This window comes from Scaptodrosophila lebanonensis, unplaced genomic scaffold (assembly GCF_003285725.1).
Source record: "Scaptodrosophila lebanonensis strain 11010-0011.00,11010-0021.00 unplaced genomic scaffold, SlebRS2 tig00000061-arrow-pilon, whole genome shotgun sequence".
Lineage (NCBI taxonomy): Eukaryota > Metazoa > Arthropoda > Insecta > Diptera > Drosophilidae > Scaptodrosophila > Scaptodrosophila lebanonensis.
The window spans coordinates 931843-954417 of NW_022060554.1; positions in this window are offsets into that span (position 1 = coordinate 931843).

Sequence of the window (22575 nt, forward strand, 5' to 3'; positions counted from 1 at the left end):
TCGGCAGACATTGCAAAAATGTACCGACAAGTCGAAATCAACGAATCGCATCGCAATTTCCAGCTTATTATTTGGAGAAGCAACTCCACTGAACCACTCCAATTGTATCGTTTAAACACGGTAACATACGGTATTGCTTCGGCACCTTTTCTGGCAATCCGTTGCTTGAAGTACCTGAGTGAGCTACATGCTGCTTCGCATCCTTTGGCATCAAAGTCGCTTGCTAGCGATTTCTATGTAGATGATCTGCTATCTGGAGCAGATACAGTGGAACAATTGCGAATGCTACGGAATGAGCTAGTTTCAGTGCTCGAGTCGTTCGGTTTCACCCTAACGAAATGGGCATCAAATTGTGAAACATTTAAAGCGTCGCCTTCTGACGAAATGGTGATCGGCCATCAGGAGGATACGAAGACGTTGGGGCTCATTTGGAGCCCGCGTGAAGACGCTTTTAAATATTCGATGTCGAACATGTCGATAGACATTGCCCCCACCAAGCGCTCGATTTTATCGTTTATATCCAGATTGTACGACCCTCTTGGTTTACTTTGTCCGATTATCACTCGACCAAAAATTCTGATGCAAGAAATTTGGTTTTAAAAATCCGCTTGGGATGAGCAAATTCTAGACCACTTACTGTCCGACTTGCAGTCAATTGCGCAGTCTGTGAGATTGAAGCTATACGCATTCCCCGATATGTCAGGTTCATGGCTTTGCCGACGCATCGACAAGGGCTTATGGATGCTGTATTTACCACCGAATTGAGCGAGAGCACACAGTAACTGTGAATTTGCTGACTGCAAAGTCGAAGGTAGCGCCTCTGAAGACAAAGTCGGTGCCACGCTTAGAATTGTGCGCAGCACAGTTGCTAGCAAATTTGTGGGAGAAAGCTCGGCATCTTCTCCATGTGCCTGTTGACCAAATCGTATTTTGGTCTGATTCAGAGGTAGTCCTGCATTGGTTGCAAACTCATCCTTCACATTTACATTTGTCGCCAATAGAGTTGCTACCATACAGGAATTGACATCAGACGCCACTACCGACGCCATGTACCTACTGCAGAAAATCCAGCTGACTTAACTTCGCGTGGTTGTACCACTGCAGAATTGATTGATTCACATTGGTTTGGTGGTCCAAAGTTTTTACAGAATGACCAGAACCTTTGGCCAACTAATTCTCACATTAAGTTGACCAAAGAGCAATCAGTGCTGGCGAAGCGGAAGAATGCGACGGTTCTCATCGCGGCCGATAATGCTTCAAATCCAATTTTGGATTTAATTGAAAGGTCGTCGTCGTACTTAAAAATTCTCCGCATAGTGTCGTACATGTTTCGATTTATAAACGGAAAGGGGTCAGGACACATATCGCTTGTGCCAACTTCGACTGAATTGCACTTCGCCTTTTTGGCTATTGTGCACGTGATCCAGCATACTGCTCTCGCAGCCGAAATAGTCAAATTAGACAAGTCGGTGATCCTGCAACTGTCGTACCAAAAGCTTAATCCATTTCTGAGTCCGTATCAGTATGGAAAGCGAACTTTGATGTTGGTACGAGTTGGCGGCCGTTTACTCAAAGCGCCGTTGCCCCACAATGCGAAATTCCCATTACTCATGCCAAAAGGATGGCGATTTGTTAATTTATATCTGCGATACTGGCACCTTACCAATTGCCATGCAGGCCCTCGTGCGCTCTTGGCTATTCTTCGTCAGAATACTTGGCTGGTAAACGCTAAGCGAGCGTGCAACGCAGTGGTTCGGCAGTGTGTGCATTGTTTTCGATACAAACCAATACTAGCCAACCAAATAATGGGAAATTTACCTGCTGATCGGCTACATGGATGTAGGCCGTTTGAAGTCAGCGGAGTGGACTTTTGTGGTCCAATTCCTGTCACGCGGGGAATACGTGGCAGAGCGCCAGTTAAGTACGTTGCCGTCTTTGTTTGTTTTACGTCCAAAGCTGTGCACATTGATATCGTTTCTGACATGACTGCTAATTCTTTTATAATGTGTTTATCCAGGTTTGTGGGTCGCCGTGGAGCAGTCAAGCGGCTATATTGCGACAATGCCACCAATTTTGTGGGTGCAGCGCGCTTGCTGGAGGAGTTCCGGGCCACTTTCATCAGCAACCAGGATGCCATCAGGTCGTATGCTGCCACCAAGGGAATAACGTTCCAGTTTTCCCCCTCGAGCGCCGCATTTCGGCGGCCTATGGGAAGCGGCGGTAAAGTCGGCAAAGGGGCTCCTCCTTAAGGCAATAGGAAGCGCCAAGCTGCGGCAGGACGAGCTAGCAACCGTACTGGTAGAGGTGGAGGCCATCCCCAATTCGCGGCCAATCGTGGTGGACGGAGCGAATCCCAACGACGGCGAGGCGATAACTCCAGCTCACCTACTCGTAGGCGGAACGCTCGTACCGCTGCCAACCGGGTCAGAGCAGCCCGTGAGAGACGACAGGCTGACCTACTGGCAACGCTGGCAGCTGATCTCAGGCATCAAGCAGCGGTTTTGGGCAGACTGGTCAAAAGACTACCTGCTGAGCCTGCAGCAGCGCCAAAAGTGGGCAGTGGGTCGGCCAGATCTGGAGAACGGAATGATCGTACTCGTCCACGAGGACAACGCGCCGCCTCAGCAGTGGATGCTGGGAGTCGTCCAAGAGGCGATAAAAGGCGCAGATGGAAAAGTGCGCGTGGCGATAGTACGGGCGAAGGCAGGAGAATTTAAGAGGGCAATTCATTGCTTGGCGCCTCTATCAGTCGAGCTGATTTGAAGCGAATCGCTTCAACGCGGCCGATGTATGGGCATTTCATGCCTTTATACTTAAGTATAGATTTAAGTTTGTTGAAATAATCTGAATTCTAGATATAAGTTGTTTGAATTATTATTGAATTGTAGATGTAAATAGTTCCTTGCTATACAGCTAGGAACTATTCACTATCAGAGGCTACACTTTATCCCGTGTAGAGCGTCTCTGAGAGAACAAAAAAGGAAACAAACCAATGCTTAAATTTCCAATTTCATTCTGATTTTATTTCTGAAATTCCTTCAGTATTTATACAGTTTTTGTCTTATTTACTAGGTTTTTCCTTATGTACTAATAATTCAATATTTTACTCTTTCTTATTTTCTAAACATTGTACTTACTCTAATTTTACATTTTTTGTCTTATTCTATCCTAACGGTGTCAAGTGGATTTCCCCTCCATATGTATATTTCAAGCCTTTCTTAAACGCAGTGTGCACCCACCCTTAAACGCTGTCGCGGTCCTATTTGCCTATGCATTTTCTGTTCTATACTATGCGTTGGTCTGTACCACTGCTGCATGCGGCTATTTTTAGACCGAGATTTGTTGTTTAGCCTATCTACTGCTTGTGCTCCCTATGCTAACTTCTGAGCTCTTGTTCACTTTTGTGAACATCTTGCGCAGGGCAAACCTAACTATCGCTGGCGACTAAAACTATGTTCACTTTTGTGAACATCTTGCGACGGGCCATAATGCTTATTGACTTATGCTTCTAATGAATCTAGCTCAATTTGTTCGGATGGTTTAAAGGAGGGTGTTCCAAACTCGACCCTAATTGCTGGTTCTGAGTTACATTTCTTTTTTATGTATAGTATGACTACTATTATTATACCAATCCCTATTAATGTTAATGAACTGTGACCGGTAACATGATGGAAGTTAAGTTTTCTTAGACTTATGTTCTCCTTTTTTTGGTTATCTAATAATTGCTTCAGTAATGCTATGTCCTTAGTGTTATTAATCGTAACGGTCGCTAAAGGTTTAATTTCCTCTAATTTAACCCAATCAATAGTTTTTGTTATTGGGAATGCTATCTCTAATTTGTCTTGAGTGGTAATCTCATGCCCTGCTATTAGCAAATGCGTTCCATGTCGTGCTGTACAACCTTGTTGGAGGTGTAAAATACCCTGTGATGGTAGTCCTAATGGCAAGCTTTGCTGGGATCCACAATTCCATTCTAAAGCTATATTATCAAATGACTTGAAAAGCCATGTACTTGGAGCTGATAGTTCAATCCAAATGTTTTCCTGCTTTATTTGTGAGAACTCACATTTTGGTTTTGCCGTTTGCTTAAAGGCAGATATTTCGCATGAATTATCATTGGCAGATTTCCAAGCCCAGTTTTCCTTACATAATAGTCGACTGCTGATTTGATGGGAGCATCTATTCAATTGGGCTGTGCTAAATAAGACATAGGCGTCTAGGTCAAAATTGTGTACTATATAATTGCTTTGAATATTTGCTATTATGACATTTCCGTCCCGCATAAATGGTATTGGGATCATTTTGTAAATGATTGATGTTTCTTGCTTAAATAGGGGAATCTCTGCATTGATGACTAGTTTGGAGTCCACTATTATGGCATGTGCTTCTAATAAATTGTAGACCTCTCTTATTTCAGTTATTGATTCCCGGTAGTTTCATTTTTGGAGGCAACTTTCCCCTGATTATATTTATTTCTTTACCTAATTGTTGGAAAGTTAATAGCCTCGGGTTTATATGACCGTGATTTAAATCTATCAATAAGTCAATTATTGCGTTCAGGGTTTCTTCACAATAGTCTATCATCAGATTAACCTGTGCTACACCTATTTGTACTGCTGACAACATTCTGTCCTCATTTCTGCCTTTCACTATCCCTTTCCCTATTGCGTTCAGCTGCGTTTCCAGCCTCTTCAACTCTTCGTTGACTCCGATCGTTGTTTTCTGGAGTAGGTTGACGGTTGCGTCTATTATTGATGTTTGCTTTTTGTGCAATGCGACTATGTCTTCTTGGTTTTGAAGAAGGTTTTTCATGTTTGCCTCAATTTCTTTTCGGTCTTCTGCATTCATCAATCCATATAACCACCGATGAAGGTACCCAAATATTTCTAGTGGGGCTCTTTTAGTTCGGCTGCTTTCTTTGCTTGGGGAATCTATCAATATTCCACTTGTCTCGTTCAAGCGTTGGAAACGCCGATTTGCCGTGTTTATTAATGCCGAGCAACCTTCCATCTGGGGTCCTGTTTCTTTGCACATCTCGTATAACTGTTTTATGTTCTTTCCTATATCCTGCATATCATCAAAAAACGTTTTCAAATCGAAGAAAATAACTAAAGTCCATTTTGATGATACGATGTCCATTTCGCCTACTCTATCCATATAAATCATGGTATTATCTTCCAATTTTGTTATCCTCTCTTTACTGGGCAGTGGAGTTGCATTTATCTTTTCCGGCTGTATCATGCTTGCCGCCATTAGCAACAACAAGCAATTTACTAGCATTGTTGTCTGCTTTTTCTGAGGTTTGTCTATTTTCTTTTCCTCACTCTCTGTTTCTAATGGGCACAATTTTTGTATAGGCCTTTTTATAGTTCCATTTTGAGTCTTTATGGAAACTACTCTCACCTTTCCATCGTTTCCTGGGTGGATTTCCTCTATTCGTCCCATTGGCCATCTTGCGGGGCTAGTGTTCTCATTTTTTATAAGCACTACTTGCCCTGTTTTTATATTTGTGATGTTTCTGTTCCATTTAAAACGTTGCTGGAGTGTGGTCAAGTACTCTTCTTTCCATTTTTTCCAAAATCGATCTTTCATGCTTGTTAGCAATTTCCATCGGTCCAATGATGATATTGTTCTGTCATCAATTGGATCTGGCACATCCAATATGGGTTTCCCGATTAGAAAATGTCCTGGTGTTAATATGTCCTCCAATTCATTGCTGCTGTCTATCCTGTACAGCGGCCTGGAGTTCAATATTGCTTCTATTTGCACTAGTAACGTACTCATTTCCTCGTACGTTAGCGTGCTGTCTCCTATCACTCTCTTCATATGATACTTTACAGATTTGACCCCGGCCTCCCAGATTCCTCCGAAGTGAGGACTTCCCGGGGGAATAAAGTGCCATTCTATCTGTTCTGACTCCCATATCGGTGTTATGCTGTTTTGCTTAATGGCTTGTGCGAAGTCTATATGCAACCTTCGTTCAGCTCCGATGAAGTTTGTTCCATTGTCGGAATAAATGTGAGAACATTTTCCTCTTCGTGATATGAACCTCCTGAATGCTGCTAAAAATGCTTCTGATGTTAAATCACTAACTGCCTCAAGATGTATCGCTTTTGTGCTCATGCAAACAAAAACCGCAATGTAACCTTTGTATGACTTGTTTCCTCTGCCTTTTGAGACTCTCATTTGAACTGGCCCGGCATAGTCTACTCCTGTATGTGTAAAGGGATGTGACATTCTAACCCTATACTTTGGCATTTGCCCCATTATTTGTTGCATGTTTTGCTGGCGGTACCTTATGCATTTTACACATTGCCTAATGCTTTTCTTTATTTGATTTTTAAGTTGTACTATCCACAATTTCCTTCGAATTCTTGCTTCTACTAGACGATTACCTCCATGCATTGTCTCATTATGTATCTTTTCAATTAACATTTTTGAGAGATGGGATTTGTTTAAAATAATTGGGTGTTTCTGGTCGTAATTTATTTCCGCAAACTTTAACCTTCCTCCTACTCTCATTAAACCTTCCTTGTCTATGAATGGACATAGTGATACTATTTTACTATTTGTTTTTATATATTGGCCATTTGTTAATGCCGCTATTTCCTCTGGGAATTCTACTTGCTGCTGACATCTATATATTATCGTTTCTGCTGCTTTAATTTCCGATATTCCGAGTTTCCCTGCCTGTGCTCTTTTCCTGCACAAATCTGCAAATTTCATCACGTACGCTACTACTCGTACCAATTTCTGGTACCTGCTGTACTTGTTTATCAATTCATCTAACCAGTGTTCTTTAATCGAGATGTTTAGCGTGGTTATATCCTTCTCTTGTTCTATGTTGGGCCATGATTCCTCATCATTTTTTAGCCAACTCGGGCCCTCCCACCATAGTTCTTTATGCTTTAATTTCGAAGGTTGAATTCCTCTTGATGCTATGTCCGCTGGATTATCCTTTGATCCTACATGTCTCCAGGTAACATCTGGCAACCACTTGTGGATTTCCTCGACTCTCGTTCGCACAAATTTATCTTTGTTTTTCAAATTTTTTATCCAACACAGCGTTATTGTTGAATCACTCCACGCATAAACCCTTTCTGCCACTTTTATAGTTTCTATTGTTTTTTGTAGAAGGTTTGCTAGCAGATGTGCGGCACAAAGTTCTAGCTTTGGTAAGGTTTTCCTGTTCTTTATTGGGTTTACCTTTGTCTTGCTTACTAGAATCGTTACGCCTTTGGTCGTTTTCCCATATATTACTGAGGCATATGCTGATTCGGAGGCGTCTGCAAATCCATGAATCTCCATGGGTTCTTCTTCTGTTGCATTTGACCATCTTGGTATTGTAATCTCCTTCACATGCGGTAGATCTTGTAGGAAACTATTCCACTCATCTGCTACTTTTTCATCAAGCTTGCTGTCCCATTTATACTGTGACAGCCATAACTTTTGTATGAATAGTTTGGCCACCACTGTCACTGGTGCTAGCCATCCTAATGGATCAAAAATTCTGGCTAATGTTGATAGCGCTTTTCTTTTCGTGACCGTTTGTGATAGATTTATATTAATATTAAATGAAAATTCGTCTTTTTTCGGATTCCATTTCAAGCCTAATGTTTTTATAGTTTCTTCGTCTTTTATTTCAAACGATACATTTTTTCTATGTCAGCTGTTAGCACGTACCTATTGCTTCGCCATTTCATTATTATTTCCATTATAGTTTTTTGTAAGTGAGGCCCTACATGCTGGATGTCATTTAGACTTTTCCCATTGGTGGTTTTCGCAGAAGCATCGAAGACTACTCGCAACTTGGTGGTTATGCTTTCTTCCCTAATTACTGGCTGATGGGGCATATAATATTTCCCTTTGCCAGTGTCCTTTGCTTCTTCCATGTGTTGTTTTTCTAAATATTCATCCATGAACGCGCAATACTGTTCTTTTAATCCGTAGTCGTTTGCAAATCGCTTTTCCAAGTTCATTAAACGGGCTAAGGCTTTCTTCCGCGATTCACCTAGCTCTTTTTCTTCTTCAAAGGGTACTCTGACCACAAATTTCCCATCACTATCTCTAATTGTAGTATCCTCAAACAGCTTCATGCATTCTTCGTTCTTTTCGGTAGCTTTCTCTGAAACTTCTTCTAGCTCCCAAAACTTTTCCAGGTTAACGGTAAGTGCATCTACTCTATCTGCCTGTGGGGTCTTAATTGGTCCTGATAAAATCCAGCCTAGCTTCGTTTTTTGTCCTAGGATAGACCCATCTTGTCTTACTCCTTGCATTATTATTTCTGGCAACATATTGCTGCCTATCAAAATGTCGATCCTACTTTTCTTATTAAATAGTGGATCTGCTAGCATTTCATTCTGCCATTGGCTTTTGCTGTATTCAAAGCTAAATTGTGGTTGTGGATTTAATATCCGAGGCATTACCAATGCTTCCGACTCAATCACCACTGGGCTAGGAAATCTTAGCCTAATTTTTATATTTATCAATGAGTTTGAGACTCCAGCCAAACTATCGCCTATACCAAAGATCTGGGTTTTTTTCTTTATTTTCGGAAGCTGCAGTATTTGTGCAGCTTCCTCTGTAATAAAGGTCGTTTGAGATCCTTGGTCTACTACAGCCCTTAAAATTTTCCATTCTCCTGTATACGATTGGACTTCTATCTGCGCTGTTGCAAGGATCGTTGTTGTTGAAGCCTTTGCAATCAGCGTTCCTGCTCTACCCTCTTCTTTGTGTAATAGTACATGATGTCTACCATGACATTTCTCACACTTTTTCTGGTGATCCTGACATTCGGATCTAAAATCATGCTTTAAGCAAGAGAAGCATCGTCCGATTTCCCTTGCTGCGGTCCATCTCTCTTCTACTGAAAGATTGATGAATTTCCTACAATTCTCTAATGGATGTCCCATCAGTTTGCAATATGGGCATGTTGTTTGTGGGTAGCTCCTACTCGTTTCTCTTGGATAACTCCTGAATGGTTCTTTAAAAACCTTTTGTTTAAATGTTTTTGTTTGCATTGTTTGTATTGCCTGGAGGTGTTGTTCGAGAAACTCCAAAACCTCTTCTAAGGTTTGGATTTCTTTTGTTCTCCTAGTGTACTGTTCATATTGTTGTAGTCCGGCCCTATCGAATTTTCTTAAAACTATCCTAGCCCATACTATATCTGCTTCTTTTATTCCTGTATTCATGCCGTTTATGGCATGAATACATTGCCTAGTAGTATCTAGCAGGCCCTGGACACTTTTTTCCGACTCACTATTCATTGTGGGCTGATCTAACAATTTGTCCATGTGGTAGGAGAATATTTGTCTCCTATTTTCGTATCTATCTTTCAAAATATGTAATGCCGTTTTATAATTTTCTCTTGAGATTGGCAAATGCTGGAACTCGCCTCCCCCCTAACTAGCTCTTTCAACCTTATAAATTTCTCAACTTCGTGCAAGTTTTTGTTCTTGTGCACCAAGTTTCCAAACATATCTGAAAAGGCTGTCCACTGTGCTATATTTCCAAAAAAGGGATGAATTTAAATTTCTTTTAATTTTAATGTGCTATTCGTGCTTTTGTCTTCATTAATTTCTTTCATTTTACGCAAAAACAGTCCTTCTACCTCCTCCAACATTTGCCCTATTTCGTTTTCAGTGCTAAAGGGGTCTTTTTCCAAGGTTTTTATACTCTCCTTTATTTCCTCAAACTTTCCATCTAAGAATTTCTTCGCTTCCGGCGCCTCTAGTCCTACGTGAAAATCTCCACTAATCTGCCTGCCAAATCTTTCGGCCTTGGCTATTACCGTATTTCTTTTCTTTTCCCACCTATGCCTGGCTTCGTCTTGAAATGGGGATGTGGCTGACATGCTCGTCTCCATTGGAGCTGATGGTACGTGTTTTTTAGGTTTGTACCTAGCTAGGCAAGTCATTATATCCCCTCTAACCTTCATCACGTTCGCCCACACGTTCTTTTGGAAATAGTCTACCTCGCCAAGACTTTTCTTGTTGTCCTCTAGGATCTCATGCCTTTTTTCGAATTTTTCCCAGAGCTTCTCTAGTTCTGCTAAGTGCTGTGAGTTTTCACACAACGTTTTCTCTCCTAAATTTGTTATATTTTCAATCTCCCTATAAATCGTCTGCTGCTCTACTAAGAGATCTTTTAATTGATCCCTTGTCAACACCATCTTGTCACCTTTGGTATTATTATTTTCGACAACAAAAAATATTTTATGTTATTATTTATTTATTTCTTCTTATTTCTATTTTTCTTAATATTAATTTTGAAATTTTCTTAATTTTTCTTAATATTAGTTCTTTTTTGCTCCTTTTTCTTTTTACTCCTCTTATCTTTTAATTTTTTTGCTTCTAACAGGTACTTCTTTTGCTCCTGTCCTATTGAAATTTGAGCTAATTTGTATAGCTCTCGCAACTGATTCCTAACTCTTTGCCGTTTGCCTGGTTTTACTTCCTTCTTTTGGGCTTCGGGCTGTATTTTCGATTTTTTATTTCTCTCCCTATATTCTTCTATCGTAAGCTTTTGCGGTCCTGCATTGGGTTCCGCTGCAGCTTCTATATATGGCCTCGCGACCTTAATAATTCTATTGAATACTCGGTCAAATTCTTCCATAGAAGCAATTTGACGTTCGTCGGTGGCTTCCTGGGGTTTCTGACTTATGGGCCAAACCTGGCAGAGGTTTAGCTCTTGTCGTCTTCTTTTGTCCAAACCTTCTATGGGCTTAGCTTCCGCTACTTCTTCGTCTCTCTTGCGGCCCAAACCTTCGGGATCTGGTCTGATGTCGTCCTTCTTCGGCCCAAACCTTGTAGGGATTTGGGACCTGCTGTCTTCTCTTTGACCCTCTTGGCTCTTCGTCCTCCGGCGGCCCAAACCTTGTAAGGGATCTTTGGGACCGCTTTTCTTCGTCTCTCTTGCTTCTTCGTCCTTCGGCGGCCCAAACCTTGTAAGGGATCTTTGGGACCGCTTTTCTTCGTCTCTCTTGCTTCTTCGTCCTTCGGCGGCCCAAACCTTGTAAGGGATCTTTGGGACCGCTTTTCTTCGACCCTCTTGGTCCAAACCTGGTAGCGGTTTGCAGGGGTCTTCCTTCTGGTTTATCGGCCCAAACTTATCAGAAGTTTGGCAACCGATTTTAGTTTCGTCTTTACTAGACTCTGTATTCTTTCCCTTCCTACTTTAAAGGCTATGGCCTTAATGGTTCGGCTTTTGTTTTCGCCTTAAATTTTAATTTTTTGATTCTGACACCTTTCGGTATCTAGTTCGGATGGGCCCGCTATTGCCGACCTCGCCGTTTCCTTGCTCGAAGGACCAAAATGTAAATAGTTCCTTGCTATACAGCTAGGAACTATTCACTATCAGAGGCTACACTTTATCCCGTGTAGAGCGTCTCTGAGAGAACAAAAAAGGAAACAAACCAATGCTTAAATTTCCAATTTCATTCTGATTTTATTTCTGAAATTCCTTCAGTATTTATACAGTTTTTGTGTTATTTACTAGGTTTTTCCTTATGTACTAATAATTCAATATTTTACTCTTTCTTATTTTCTAAACATTGTACTTACTCTAATTTTACATTTTTTGTCTTATTCTATCCTAACGGTGTCAAGTGGATTTCCCCTCCATATGTATATTTCAAGCCTTTCTTAAACGCAGTGTGCACCCACCCTTAAACGCTGTCGCGGTCCTATTTGCCTATGCATTTTCTGTTATCTACTATGCGTTGGTCTGTACCACTGCTGCATGCGGCTATTTTTAGACCGAGATTTGTTGTTTAGCCTATCTACTGCTTGTGCTCCCTATGCTAACTTCTGAGCTCTTGTTCACTTTTGTGAACATCTTGCGCAGGGCAAACCTAACTATCGCTGGCGACTAAAACTATGTTCACTTTTGTGAACAGTAGACTTAAGCCGTTTGTAAGTAATTAATTGTAAGCGCTCATAAATGTTAATTTGTAATAACAGCTGTTTATGTTAGTCTCTTGGTCGCTGTTAAGTTAATGTCCACATTATGTTATGCGTATGCTAAGCCTTGCATGACTAGCAATAAAGCACTTGAAAATTGGAAGTCGATTTGTGCAGTTTATTTTATTTTGTTTCGGTGGTCTTCAGTGCATACATAAGCCAGTACGTTCGTGCATATAAGTACAAGGGTTACTTATATACATACATACATCTTTGGTTAGATCGTCGCGACGAGGAACCCCTTCACTTTAGCCTACCGGCAACTTTGGATGATCTGAGCGATCATTTTGGCGCCCCCGGGTGGACTCATCGTTGTGACTTGTTGGACACTGGACATTGGGTCTGGAGTTATTGCTGCCATCTGGTTGTGTGTTCTGGAGATTTGGTTTAGAACTTTCCTATTTGCGGTAGCTGGCGATGCAGTGCCCAATTCCACAGGGAAGTTATACACAGGTAACGACTGCAAATTAAATAGCGGCCAAATCTGTCTGATTGGAATTGGCACATACATATGTACATCCATATGTTAATTGTCTATAAAGGCACATATGTATGTGAGTGTATGCGTTCAATGCTTTCGCATGACTAGGCCGTAATTTACATGTTGGCATTCGATTTGTTTGTTACCATATACCATATACACACAGTAAACTTTTAAATAAATAAAGTTTAATATACATATTTGTTGGTACATGAGTGCATAATACATATAACTGCTGTACTTTGGACATTTGTTATACCAACGTACCGCAAGAATTTGAAAGCGCCAAAGTTAGAGTTCAGCGTCTGTTATTTGTCAGCTGCTGTTAACATAGTTGCGTACATACATAGGTATTATACGTGCGTACAGTGCTGGCCACAACTGTAGACATTACATTTATTTACCATACAAAGTTAAACCTTTGCGCCTGCGCTTTCTCGCCAATAGTATACAGTGTATACATTTGTGTATATTTTTCTGGACATAGTCCAATTATACATTTATACACTTTTAGTCTTGTACAAACATTTAAAGACTCGCTACAAACATGCCATCAAAACGCAGCAAGCAAACTTTCGACAAGCTGTCGGATGATTTGGAGTCGAGCAAGTTCGATACATTATTGCAATCACACAAAAATGTTGTCAGAGAAATAGAACGCATTAAAGATTCCGTGCAAAATGCCACTAAGCTCATTGAGTCCGTTCAATCTGCAGGAAGAGTTGGATCAAATCGATCCGGCCTTAGCCTCAAGAGCAGATTTAGAAAATTTGTGCGTCACGACGGAAACGCTGCTCATGAGTAAAGGTGTTCGGCCTAAGCATCAGAGGGACAGCATGGCAAACTCTACAATGTTTGGATCAGGTTGCCATAGCAAGCAGCTGCCGTCGATGAAACTCCCAAAATTCAGTGGCGATTATTCGGAGTACAAAAGTTTCATTGGTCTGTTCGAAAACTTGGTTGACCATGACGCATCTCTGACGAACATAGAGAATTTTAATCACTTGCTATCTTGTTTGGACAAAGAAGCGCTTGGCACAGTCAAAGCTTATCAAGTGACTGATGCCTATTATCCAAAGGCGCTAGCAGCATTAAAACGAGTGTATGACAATAGTTGCCTAATCGTTTTCGACAGCGTGGCCAAGCTGTTCGACTTGCCCAAAATGCAAGGGCCTTCTGCTTCATCTTTACGCTCCCTAATAGATAATGTAAGGGCAATTTATGAATCGCTGTTGTCATTGGGTGATGAGAAGCAAATAGCAAACGTCAGTCAGGTTCCTACCAATTAGCTAGGGCACTTTTAGACTCTGGTTCGCAGGTCAATTTTATGACCAAGGACTTGGCCAGAGTCCTAAAGCTTAAGAGGGAGCGCAGACATTTGTTTATTAGGCATAGGCAAACGAAAGTCTGAAGTACGTCATATCGTTCAAACTTCTATAGCTTCTCAAATTGACAAATTTGAGCTGACGGCAGAATTTGCAGTGTTGAATAACATTTCTTCGTACCAGCCTGAAAAACTAACGGTTGTGAATTGGCAGATCCGCAATTCCATCGGCCGCAACGCATAGATCTGCTACTTGGGGCAGATGCATTTTTTGATTTGCTACGAGAAGGGCAAATAAAGGGTACCAGTGACTCGCCCGCTTTGCAATCCAGGGGCACTTGCCTGGATTGTACTTGGCCGTTGCCGTTCTGCGGGGTCAACTGAGCTGCCGTCAACATCGCTCGTGAGCTTAAATCAAAGCTCTTTGTCAAATCCAGAATGTCAGGAACTAGATAGTCTCATCCGTAAATTCTGGGAGTGGGAAGAAGTTCCAAATTTGTCCGATCAGAGTTTGTACACCCCAGAACAAGTGCTTTGCGAGAAAACATTTATTGAATCGGTCAATCGCTTACCCTCGGGCAGGAGGACTGTTTCGTTGCCATTCACATACAGTCCCAAAAGTCTCGGAAATTCGTATGAGACAGCCTTAAGGTGTTTTTTGGCTCTGGAAAGAAGAATGGCAAAGCAGCCTGATACACAGTCGATGTACATTACCTTTATGAAAGAGTACATTTCGTTGGGCCATATAAGTGCCATTGAGAACAGTGTACCGAGAGAGCCGCAAATATTTTATACCGTACCAATGCGTGCTAAGGCCACAAAGCATATCAACAAAGTTGAGAGTCGTTTTCGACGCGTCTCGCAAGATGTCGTCACAATTGTCTTTAAATGACATCCTGATGGTTGGTCCAACCATACAGCCATGTCTACTTGTATACTCAAAATTGTTGCGATTTCGACTTCATTCATTCGCCCTGTCGGCAGACATTGCAAAAATGTACCGACAAGTCGAAATCAACGAATCGCATCGCAATTTCCAGCTTATTATTTGGAGAAGCAACTCCACTGAACCACTCCAATTGTATCGTTTAAACACGGTAACATACGGTATTGCTTCGGCACCTTTTCTGGCAATCCGTTGCTTGAAGTACCTGAGTGAGCTACATGCTGCTTCGCATCCTTTGGCATCAAAGTCGCTTGCTAGCGATTTCTATGTAGATGATCTGCTATCTGGAGCAGATACAGTGGAACAATTGCGAATGCTACGGAATGAGCTAGTTTCAGTGCTCGAGTCGTTCGGTTTCACCCTAACGAAATGGGCATCAAATTGTGAAACATTTAAAGCGTCGCCTTCTGACGAAATGGTGATCGGCCATCAGGAGGATACGAAGACGTTGGGGCTCATTTGGAGCCCGCGTGAAGACGCTTTTAAATATTCGATGTCGAACATGTCGATAGACATTGCCCCCACCAAGCGCTCGATTTTATCGTTTATATCCAGATTGTACGACCCTCTTGGTTTACTTTGTCCGATTATCACTCGACCAAAAATTCTGATGCAAGAAATTTGGTTTTAAAAATCCGCTTGGGATGAGCAAATTCTAGACCACTTACTGTCCGACTTGCAGTCAATTGCGCAGTCTGTGAGATTGAAGCTATACGCATTCCCCGATATGTCAGGTTCATGGCTTTGCCGACGCATCGACAAGGGCTTATGGATGCTGTATTTACCACCGAATTGAGCGAGAGCACACAGTAACTGTGAATTTGCTGACTGCAAAGTCGAAGGTAGCGCCTCTGAAGACAAAGTCGGTGCCACGCTTAGAATTGTGCGCAGCACAGTTGCTAGCAAATTTGTGGGAGAAAGCTCGGCATCTTCTCCATGTGCCTGTTGACCAAATCGTATTTTGGTCTGATTCAGAGGTAGTCCTGCATTGGTTGCAAACTCATCCTTCACATTTACATTTGTCGCCAATAGAGTTGCTACCATACAGGAATTGACATCAGACGCCACTACCGACGCCATGTACCTACTGCAGAAAATCCAGCTGACTTAACTTCGCGTGGTTGTACCACTGCAGAATTGATTGATTCACATTGGTTTGGTGGTCCAAAGTTTTTACAGAATGACCAGAACCTTTGGCCAACTAATTCTCACATTAAGTTGACCAAAGAGCAATCAGTGCTGGCGAAGCGGAAGAATGCGACGGTTCTCATCGCGGCCGATAATGCTTCAAATCCAATTTTGGATTTAATTGAAAGGTCGTCGTCGTACTTAAAAATGATCCTGCAACTGTCGTACCAAAAGCTTAATCCATTTCTGAGTCCGTATCAGTATGGAAAGCGAACTTTGATGTTGGTACGAGTTGGCGGCCGTTTACTCAAAGCGCCGTTGCCCCACAATGCGAAATTCCCATTACTCATGCCAAAAGGATGGCGATTTGTTAATTTATATCTGCGATACTGGCACCTTACCAATTGCCATGCAGGCCCTCGTGCGCTCTTGGCTATTCTTCGTCAGAATACTTGGCTGGTAAACGCTAAGCGAGCGTGCAACGCAGTGGTTCGGCAGTGTGTGCATTGTTTTCGATACAAACCAATACTAGCCAACCAAATAATGGGAAATTTACCTGCTGATCGGCTACATGGATGTAGGCCGTTTGAAGTCAGCGGAGTGGACTTTTGTGGTCCAATTCCTGTCACGCTGGGAATACGTGGCAGAGCGCCAGTTAAGATGTACGTTGCCGTCTTTGTTTGTTTTACGTCCAAAGCTGTGCACATTGATATCGTTTCTGACATGACTGCTAATTCTTTTATAATGTGTTTATCCAGGTTTGTGGGTCGCCGTGGAGCAGTCAAGCGGCTATATTGCGACAATGCCACCAATTTTGTGGGTGCAGCGCGCTTGCTGGAGGAGTTCCGGGCCACTTTCATCAGCAACCAGGATGCCATCAGGTCGTATGCTGCCACCAAGGGAATAACGTTCCAGTTTTCCCCCTCGAGCGCCGCATTTCGGCGGCCTATGGGAAGCGGCGGTAAAGTCGGCAAAGGGGCTCCTCCTTAAGGCAATAGGAAGCGCCAAGCTGCGGCAGGACGAGCTAGCAACCGTACTGGTAGAGGTGGAGGCCATCCCCAATTCGCGGCCAATCGTGGTGGACGGAGCGAATCCCAACGACGGCGAGGCGATAACTCCAGCTCACCTACTCGTAGGCGGAACGCTCGTACCGCTGCCAACCGGGTCAGGGCAGCCCGTGAGAGACGACAGGCTGACCTACTTGCAACGCTGGCAGCTGATCTCAGGCATCAAGCAGCGGTTTTGGGCAGACTGGTCAAAAGACTACCTGCTGAGCCTGCAGCAGCGCCAAAAGTGGGCAGTGGGTCAGCCAGATCTGGAGAACGGAATGATCGTACTCGTCCACGAGGACAACGCGCCGCCTCAGCAGTGGATGCTGGGAGTCGTCCAAGAGGCGATAAAAGGCGCAGATGGAAAAGTGCGCGTGGCGATAGTACGGACGAAGGCAGGAGAATTTAAGAGGGCAATTCATTGCTTGGCGCCTCTATCAGTCGAGCTGATTTGAAGCGAATCGCTTCAACGCGGCCGATGTATGGGCATTTCATGCCTTTATACTTAAGTATAGATTTAAGTTTGTTGAAATAATCTGAATTCTAGATATAAGTTGTTTGAATTATTATTGAATTGTAGACTTAAGCCGTTTGTAAGTAATTAATTGTAAGCGCTCATAAATGTTAATTTGTAATAACAGCTGTTTATGTTAGTCTCTTGGTCGCTGTTAAGTTAATGTCCACATTATGTTATGCGTATGCTAAGCCTTGCATAACTAGCAATAAAGCACTTGAAAATTGGAAGTCGATTTGTGCAGTTTATTTTATTTTGTTTCGGTGGTCTTCAGTGCATACATAAGCCAGTACGTTCGTGCATATAAGTACAAGGGTTACTTATATACATACATACATCTTTGGTTGGATCGTCGCGACGAGGAACCCCTTCACTTTAGCCTACCGGCAACTTTGGATGATCTGAGCGATCATTTTGGCGCCCCCGGGTGGACTCATCGTTGTGACTTGTTGGACACTGGACATTGGGTCTGGAGTTATTGCTGCCATCTGGTTGTGTGTTCTGGAGATTTGGTTTAGAACTTTCCTATTTGCGGTAGCTGGCGATGCAGTGCCCAATTCCACAGGGAAGTTATACACAGGTAACGACTGCAAATTAAATAGCGGCCAAATCTGTCTGATTGGAATTGGCACATACATATGTACATCCATATGTTAATTGTCTATAAAGGCACATATGTATGTGAGTGTATGCGTTCAATGCTTTCGCATGACTAGGCCGTAATTTACATGTTGGCATTCGATTTGTTTGTTACCATATACCATATATACACAGTAAACTTTTAAATAAATAAAGTTTAATATACATATTTGTTGGTACATGAGTGCATAATTTTCATTTGGTCGTACATACATGCAAATTTATCCACATACATACACTTATATATTTGCCAACATACATACATATATATACACATATATATAAATACCTATGTATATACATTTGTGCTTGTACATACATATAACTGCTGTACTTTGGACATTTGTTATACCAACGTACCGCAAGAATTTGAAAGCGCCAAAGTTAGAGTTCAGCGTCTGTTATTTGTCAGCTGCTGTTAACATAGTTGCGTACATACATAGGTATTATACGTGCGTACAGTGCTGGCCACAACTGTAGACATTACATTTATTTACCATACAAAGTTAAACCTTTGCGCCTGCGCCATCAAAACGCAGCAAGCAAACTTTCGACAAGCTGTCGGATGATTTGGAGTCGAGCAAGTTCGATACATTATTGCAATCACACAAAAATGTTGTCAGAGAAATAGAACGCATTAAAGATTCCGTGCAAAATGCCACTAAGCTCATTGAGTCCGTTCAATCTGCAGGAAGAGTTGGATCAAATCGATCCGGCCTTAGCCTCAAGAGCAGATTTAGAAAATTTGTGCGTCACGACGGAAACGCTGCTCATGAGTAAAGGTGTTCGGCCTAAGCATCAGAGGGACAGCATGGCAAACTCTACAATGTTTGGATCAGGTTGCCATAGCAAGCAGCTGCCGTCGATGAAACTCCCAAAATTCAGTGGCGATTATTCGGAGTACAAAAGTTTCATTGGTCTGTTCGAAAACTTGGTTGACCATGACGCATCTCTGACGAACATAGAGAATTTTAATCACTTGCTATCTTGTTTGGACAAAGAAGCGCTTGGCACAGTCAAAGCTTATCAAGTGACTGATGCCAATTATCCAAAGGCGCTAGCAGCATTAAAACGAGTGTATGACAATAGTTGCCTAATCGTTTTCGACAGCGTGGCCAAGCTGTTCGACTTGCCCAAAATGCAAGGGCCTTCTGCTTCATCTTTACGCTCCCTAATAGATAATGTAAGGGCAATTTATGAATCGCTGTTGTCATTGGGTGATGAGAAGCAAATAGCAAACGTCAGTCAGGTTCCTACCAATTAGCTAGGGCACTTTTAGACTCTGGTTCGCAGGTCAATTTTATGACCAAGGACTTTGCCAGAGTCCTAAAGCTTAAGAGGGAGCGCAGACATTTGTTTATTAGGCATAGGCAAACGAAAGTCTGAAGTACGTCATATCGTTCAAACTTCTATAGCTTCTCAAATTGACAAATTTGAGCTGACGGCAGAATTTGCAGTGTTGAATAACATTTCTTCGTACCAGCCTGAAAAACTAACGGTTGTGAATTGGCAGATCCGCAATTCCATCGGCCGCAACGCATAGATCTGCTACTTGGGGCAGATGCATTTTTTGATTTGCTACGAGAAGGGCAAATAAAGGGTACCAGTGACTCGCCCGCTTTGCAATCCACGGGCACTTGCCTGGATTGTACTTGGCCGTTGCCGTTCTGCGGGGTCAACTGAGCTGCCGTCAACATCGCTCGTGAGCTTAAATCAAAGCTCTTTGTCAAATCCAGAATGTCAGGAACTAGATAGTCTCATCCGTAAATTCTGGGAGTGGGAAGAAGTTCCAAATTTGTCCGATCAGAGTTTGTACACCCCAGAACAAGTGCTTTGCGAGAAAACATTTATTGAATCGGTCAATCGCTTACCCTCGGGCAGGAGGACTGTTTCGTTGCCATTCACATACAGTCCCAAAAGTCTCGGAAATTCGTATGAGACAGCCTTAAGGTGTTTTTTGGCTCTGGAAAGAAGAATGGCAAAGCAGCCTGATACACAGTCGATGTACATTACCTTTATGAAAGAGTACATTTCGTTGGGCCATATAAGTGCCATTGAGAACAGTGTACCGAGAGAGCCGCAAATATTTTATACCGTACCAATGCGTGCTAAGGCCACAAAGCATATCAACAAAGTTGAGAGTCGTTTTCGACGCGTCTCGCAAGATGTCGTCACAATTGTCTTTAAATGACATCCTGATGGTTGGTCCAACCATACAGCCATGTCTACTTGTATACTCAAAATTGTTGCGATTTCGACTTCATTCATTCGCCCTGTCGGCAGACATTGCAAAAATGTACCGACAAGTCGAAATCAACGAATCGCATCGCAATTTCCAGCTTATTATTTGGAGAAGCAACTCCACTGAACCACTCCAATTGTATCGTTTAAACACGGTAACATACGGTATTGCTTCGGCACCTTTTCTGGCAATCCGTTGCTTGAAGTACCTGAGTGAGCTACATGCTGCTTCGCATCCTTTGGCATCAAAGTCGCTTGCTAGCGATTTCTATGTAGATGATCTGCTATCTGGAGCAGATACAGTGGAACAATTGCGAATGCTACGGAATGAGCTAGTTTCAGTGATCGAGTCGTTCGGTTTCACCCTAACGAAATGGGCATCAAATTGTGAAACATTTAAAGCGTCGCCTTCTGACGAAATGGTGATCGACCATCAGGAGGATACGAAGACGTTGGTGCTCATTTGGAGCCCGCGTGAAGACGCTTTTAAATATTCGATGTCGAACATGTCGATAGACATTGCCCCCACCAAGCGCTCGATTTTATCGTTTATATCCAGATTGTACGACCCTCTTGGTTTACTTTGTCCGATTATCACTCGACCAAAAATTCTGATGCAAGAAATTTGGCTTCAAAAATCCGCTTGGGATGACCAAATTCCTGACCATTTACTGTCCGACTTGCAGTCAATTACGCAGTCATTTTGTGAGATTGAAGCTATACGCTTTCCCCGATATGTCGGCGTCACCAAAGGCACAAAATGTCAGGTTCATGGCTTTGCCGACGCATCGACAAGGGCTTATGGGTGCTGTATTTACCTCCGAATTGAGCGAGAGCACACAGTAACTGTGAATTTGCTGACTGCAAAGTCGAAGGTAGCGCCGCTGAAGACAAAGCCAGAATACTTGGCTGGTAAACGCTAGGCAAGCGTGCAACGCAATGGTTCGGCAGTGTGTGCATTGTTTTCGATACAAGCCAATACTAGCTAACCAAATAATGGGAAATTTACCTCCTGATCGGATACATGGATGTAGGCCGTTTGAAGTCAGCGGAGTGGACTTTTGTGGTCCAATTCCTGTCACGCGGGGAATACGTGGCAGAGCGCCAGTTAAGTACGTTGCCGTCTTTGTTTGTTTTACGTCCAAAGCTGTGCACATTGATATCGTTTCTGACATGACTGCTAATTCTTTTATAATGTGTTTATCCAGGTTTGTGTTTATGTTTATGTTAGTCTCTCGCTCTCTCTCTCTCTGTTAAGTCAATATCCACATTATGTTATGCTAATGCTAAGCGTTGCACGGCTAGCAATAAACACTTGAAAAATGGAAGTCGACTTGTGCAGTTTGTTTATTTTTTCATTCGCTTGGTTTAGTGCACTGTAGTGCAAGTTAACGCGTTCGCTGTATATAAGTACATAGGGTACTTATATACATATCTACTTGAGTAGTTGCAACGAGGGAAACCTTCACTTTTGCCTACCGACAATTTTTGGATGATCTGAGCGATCAAAGCTAACGTCGGCTGTCCCGACTTTGAAATACTCTGTACATATATTTACAATAATTATAGAAATTAAAAAAATATATTTATGGCTATAACGCATCTTTGTGCAAAGTTTGGTGTCTCTAGCTCTTATAGTCTCTGAGATCCAGGTTCATACGGACGGACATACTGCCAGACAGACAGGGCTAGATAGACTGGTCTCGTCATGCTGATCAAGAATATACAAGGTGTGTTCCAAAGTAAACAGGACTTTAAAAAAAAAAACAGAAAATGTTTTTTCGTCAAAAACAATTTATTTTATTCAAAATAGTCTCCTTCTGCTTCAATACAGCTTTTTGGCCGGTATGGCCGCCAGTATGCCGGTGCAAGGCTTTTGAATGGCCTCTACGTCTGCATAACGCTTTCCTTTCATGGGCAAATGCATTTTTCCGAAAAGGTAGAAGTCACACTGTGTTATATCAGGTGAATACGGCGAGTGGTTAATGGTTAAAATGTGATTTTTGATCAAATAATCGTTCCTTGTTGTTGGATTCTGAGCAATTTTTGGTCGTCAGTCAATTTGTGCGGAACAAACCGTGTACACACCTTTCGTAAACCCAAATGTTCGATCAAAATGCGATAAATCGATGTTTTGGAGATGTTCAATTCCCTTTCCATCAATTTCAATGATGATTTCGGCTGATTTTTGATGAATTCACACACAGTTTCGATGGAATTTTCGGTGATCACGAATTTTGATTGGCCCAGATGTTGATCGTAATTTTTGTCCTCACGACCACTTTGAAAATGT